This window comes from Triturus cristatus, chromosome 10 (assembly GCF_964204655.1).
Source record: "Triturus cristatus chromosome 10, aTriCri1.1, whole genome shotgun sequence".
NCBI lineage: Eukaryota > Metazoa > Chordata > Amphibia > Caudata > Salamandridae > Triturus > Triturus cristatus.
Window position 1 is genome coordinate 80,563,039 of NC_140593.1, and position 6,000 is coordinate 80,569,038.

The window sequence follows — 6,000 nt, forward strand, 5'->3', positions numbered from 1 at the left end:
CGCAAGTGGCGGCAGAAATATGACCCTGAATCTAAAACAATCTACAAAATTGCTCTGAAAAAATTTCTCAAATTAAAAAAAGTTACCATGAGAGACTATTTCTCACTACAAATCTCTAACGCTAAGAACTCTTCTAAAACCCTTTTTAATATTGTCAAAGAATTTGTAAATCCCCCCGCCAGGGCCGCGCAGAACCCTTCTAGCCAGGCACTATGTGATGGACTGTCTGACTATTTCCTTGAGAAAATTGATAAAATTAGAACTTTGTTTCCTATTGAGGAATCCCCCCTGGTCCCCCCTGTGATGGCCCCGGAATCTGCCTCCTTACAGTCTTACAATGAGCTGACTCTTGAGACTGCACTTAGGTTACTTACCCAGTGCAGATCTGGTTCTCCTTCCGACACTATTCCCGCTAAGACCATGGGTGACCTGGCCCCCTCATTGGCTTATCCGTTTCTCTCTATCTGGAATGCCTCCCTCCACCATGGCATCTTTCCAACTACGTGGAAGGAAGCTCTGCTGGTCCCCATTCTGAAAAAGCCTGATGCCGATCCTACAAAATTTTCTAACTTTCGCCCCATCTCCCTCCTCCCCAAACCCGCAAAAATTTTGGAAAAGGCTGTGCAGCTGCAACTAACAGAATATCTAGAAAAAAACTCTTTACTACACGACTCCCAATCTGGCTTCAGAGCAGGTTTCAGTACTGAGACTGCTCTCTTGGAAGTGGCTGAGTCTATCCGTGAGTGTGTGGATAGGGGCGAGGAGGCCATGCTGGTCCTCCTCGACCTATCCGCCGCTTTTGATACGGTTTCACATACCATCCTATTAAACCGTTTAAAGCAGGTCGGAATCAGTGGCTCCGCTCTCGTCTGGATTGAGTCTTTCCTCACTGGCAGAACTCAGAAGGTGGTGCTTAGGCCTTTCAAATCAGAGGGTAAACCCCTGTTGTGTGGTGTTCCGCAGGGCTCTGCCCTGAGCCCTCTGTTTTTTAACGTTTACCTCGCACCCTTGGCCGCAGTGGTGGAGTCTTGTGGAGTCAGAGTGGTCTCTTATGCTGATGATACTCAGTTGATATTCTCCTTTAGAGACCACTCAGACTCCACCTTTGTCAACTTCCGCCAATGTCTGGATAACATCTGTGCCTGGATGACCATCAACCACCTTAGACTTAATGCTGACAAGACGGAAGTCTTGTTTTTTAAGCAGAAAACTCCAATATCCTCCAGCCTGTGGTGGCCTACAGCACTTAACCCTGCGCCTACCCCTGTTCAATCTGCACGCAACCTGGGCTTTCAATTCGACGATACACTTTCTTGCAAAGTGCAAATCAATAAGGTCACCTCTGCCTGCTTCATGAAGCTTCGCATAATTAAAAAGATCCTTCCCTACCTTCCCCTGGATGCCCGTAGAACGATCACTCAGGCCCTCATCACTTCTCATCTAGACTACGCCAACAGCTTATACGCCGGTGCCCCTCAATATCTGATCGCTCGTCTTCAGATCGTTCAGAATGCGGCAGCCAGACTGATCGGAAACATCCCCTACCGTCAATCGGTTGCCTCCTATTGCAAAGAGCTTCACTGGCTCCCCATTGCAAGCCGCATTCAATTTAAGATCCTCACCCTCGCCTTTCGAGCTATCAACGGCCTTGGACCTGGATACCTGAAAAAGCGAGTAGCAATATCTCAATCTGTCAGATCACTGAGATCTAACCACTTACGCCTCCTGACTGCACCTCGCTTTCGACGTTCCAGAATGGGTGGTAGAAGGTTCAGCGTAATTACTGCTAAGCTATGGAACTGTCTCCCACTCGACCTCAGGCTCTGCCCGTCTGAATCCATCTTCCGTAGTAAACTAAAAACATGGCTGTTCTCCAGTTTATGATTCCCGTCTTGCAATCGGCTTGACTACTCCCTTCTTTCTGAGTTTCTGTATTAGCGCCGGGACACCCCTCCGGGGGTAGCTGCGCGCTTTATAAGCTACTTAAATAAATAGATAAATAATACAATTCAATTTAAACAAAAGGACACGACCCAACAAACAGACTGGACTCGAATCACAAACCACAAATTGGTGTTGATCCTGGAATGTCCCTATTCTCACAGGTACCTCCTCTGTCAATGGATTAGTCATTCTCTTATTAGTGACTCCTACAACTTAGATCGATTGTCCTGGGAGGTTAGGTTTGGGACTACTGCAGACCTCACAGTAGAACGGGTAGCACCAGTATCATTCAAGAATGTCATGGGATGACCGCCCACATCTGCCTCCATGTACGCTCCTCTCTGGTCTACCTCTAAGACTGCTCCAAGGGTACAGTCTTGCGCCCCCCTCAGGTACCGTCATTGCAATGGTCCTGGATCAAACTCATCTAGAGATTCAATAAAGGGCATCTGCTGGTACACTCGATTTCCCTGCAGAATTCTCGGAGGTTGGGGAATCTGCACTTGTTGACTTGGACCCCCTCCATTCATGGACCTGGGTCTCATTACAGTATTTACAACCTCAGGTACCTGCACTATCTCCTCATCTTGAAGCTGATTTGCTGGATTTAATCTACATTCGTGCTTCCAATACCCGATTTTGTGACAATAATGACGTGCAGTGGTTTTCTTGTCTTCGGATCTATTCCTCTTCCTCTTCCCTGACCCCCGTGAATCGACACGTACTGGGTCCCTCCTTGATTATTTCCTGGCTTCTGGTTCAACGTTCCACCGCTCATCTGCACTTGGTCTACCCTATCTGCATTCCTCATCTGGATTAACATCAGTTTATCCTTTATTTTCCTATGCTTAGAATCCACTTAGTCACCACAGTACCTAGCATACTTCAGCATCTCGTCCACAAACTTGTTCTGCCAGCAAATCAAATGCTGTTGGGTCATAAAGCTAATTTCTGGTCTCAATCTCAAAACAAACTTGGAAACAAACTGTCCCATGTCCTTAGAATCTAGAGTGTCCAACCCACTGTATTGCTTGCAATAGCCTTTCATAATAAGCATGTACTGTCTCCTTGGGCTCTTGAGTAGTTTGGTCTATCTTAACCCAATCAATATCTCGTGGCGAAATCTTAGACTGTAACCATGTGATTACTTGTTCAAACTTTTTCATAACCAAAGGTGAAGGACCATGGGTCATGGAATCTCAGTCTGGTTCGGCAGATGGCTAATCAACAGCAATTTTATAAGAAGACCACAAATCACGAGGCACCACAATGTCAAACAGAGTGCTCAAATCAATCCTCAACACCTTAAAAATCTTCACAAAACGATCAACTTGTTTGTACCACTCAGCAGGTTTCTCCCACAGCCGTGGAAAGTCATTGGTAAATGCTGCCAAATCACCCCTGCGCCAAGGCCCATGCACATACCCTCCACTCTGTATCTCTCGCAATAGGTAAGCCTCTACTCATGCTGTCCTTCCCCCCATAGGTGCCATATCTCCTAGTCCCTTCTTGACATTCTTTTTCCTTGACCATCTTTCCTCCCACTTATCAGGGGGCATATTATCAAGAAACGTTGTTAAAATTATCGCCGCTTTAGCGGCAGAAAACTGCCGCTAAAGCAGCGATAATGGGCTTGATAATATGCCGTAGAGAATTCCCACAGAAGCCCAAGTTCTGGTGTCAACATGAGCTTCTATTGGAATTCTCTGTGGCATATTATCAAGCCCATTATCGCCGCATTAGCGGCAGTTTTTTGACAATAAAGCAGCGATAATTTTAACGCCGTCCTTGATAATATGCCCCCAAGTATGGTCCATGCGCATATCCCTACAACCAACTCTTGGATATGTGTTTTCAAGCCTAGGACGCTTTTCTCTTTCAATTCCTGATCGCTGTAATTTAACCTATGATTTTCCTGCAACATTTTTGTTTTAGAAAAATCCAGATCATACTTCTGAGCCAAATCTGTCAATTTCTCATGTGCCCTCCTTGCCTTCTGAGTAACATCCTTTGCCACAAACAACAGATCATCTTGCTCATAAAATTCTATCCTTTCCAAAGGCTCATTCCTGCTTATTATCTTCTCTAATTCTGCCTTCAACCTTACTAAATCTAGCACTTTGGCCTTTACTGCAGCCTTGATGATTTTACAATCTCAATAATCATGACTCCGAAAAATCACCAACTCCAGGTTCTAAGTTTTATTAATTTATTACAAAGCCAAAAACAATTGGACATATAAACACCTCAAGATGAGGGTGTAGAAATACATCGGAACTAATACAAAGCCAAACCTATGGGCAAAGATTAATCGATGAAGCATTTAGAGGATAACCAGTTCTAGGATCCAGACGCAGGCAATAACTGCACCTACATCAAGATTATTCTTCATTGGAGGTTCATAAGTAAAAAGCATTAGTCTGTCCCTACACTACCACTAATGTGACGTCCATTCTTAGCATTTCCCCGGGCAAGCTCAGGAAGAGGTGTCAACGCTTGAAGGCTTCCTAAGATGTGCACTCACGTTGAATGAGTCAGGTAGCCTAAAGCTACAGAGCTCATTCTAAGATGCTCGCTCTTCTCTCGTGATCCGTTCTCCTCTACTAACTATCCCCGGGGCACTGTCCTTATCAAAATCATAGGACACACCCATCACTACATTACGCGATCATACCATCCATCTAGACACCTCCTCATAGGTAACTTTTCAGTCGGTTTCAATGCTCCCAGTCTCTGGCTCGATGACGTTGATTCCCGGGCCTTCTCCAGTGAGAAAGAACACCGTCCCACAATTTCAGCACCACTTGTTCAAATGTGTCCTCTCCTACATAAGCCTAACTCATAAAGCAAAAGCGTTGTTCTAACTAACGAAGATTAATTTCTCCACCTGCAACAGAAACATGAGAAAGAAAAGATTCTGCAGACATATGAACATCACGAACAAACCCTTTTTGAGAGCCAGGGAAAAATACACATGAGGCCTACAGAATGGTTTAACATAAGAATTATTATGAACTTCATTACTCACACGTATACATGAACATTATTACTGTGCACGTTTAAATCAGTGCATTGCGTGTCAGTAAATTAATTTCTTATTAGTCATTGATAAAGTAAACCTTTAAGATTTCACCAATTAGAACACAATTACATTGTTAATTTCTCCAAATTGTACGAAATATCTCTATCACTTCACCTTTCACTTTATTACATTACACATTCTAATAAAAATATGTTAACATGACAAGAGGATATATGTAGGTGCAAACTACTTGTGATTATGATGCACCCCTACAAATTGAAGAGCACAATCACGCTCTATCACCTTTATCAACTAGGAGCAGTAGTGTGGGATGAAAGAACAAGAACGGCTGCAATTTATAACTGCCAGGTCGTACTAAAAAAGTTTGCGATTGTTTTTTTTTTTAAGTAAACAAAATGTAGCAATGGGATGAGAAGCAGGACGTGTTGGGGAGTATCAGGAAATGGGTGGAGAGAAGTGAAACAGCATGAGAGAAGGGGTAAAGGGGGAGAGAGTAAAATAAATATATGCAATCCCAGACCAAAATAAAAAAAGCCTACTCCTGTATGCAGTGGAAGGATAGAACGTATCCAATCATAGCATTGAAGTCAACTTGCTCCTGGGAAGGACATATGCAGAAATGGAAGTAAAATTATTGAATCAGGAGCACACAACTGAGATGGACAAGAAAGCCATTGAACCAGCCCCTTGCTCATCCGATCACGGACATCAGGTGGACCCACAGCCCATTCTAAGTATGTGTTATGTATTGAAAACAATTGAACTGAATACAGAAAGCTAAAACTGCCCATAGCCCAGACCTAATAAAGAGTGAGTTGATAGTCTTGTGGATTTTTACATAAGATACATAAATCATCCGTGCACCTGGCTGGTTAGCCAGTGTGGCCATGAGTAAGAGTTTATGTGACAGGATGCTCCATGACAAACATGGCGGAGTAATGGCGTACCTTGTCTGCTAACTGATGGTCCACTTGCTGTTTTTAGAGACAGGCAGACCGCCATGTGTGCACCGG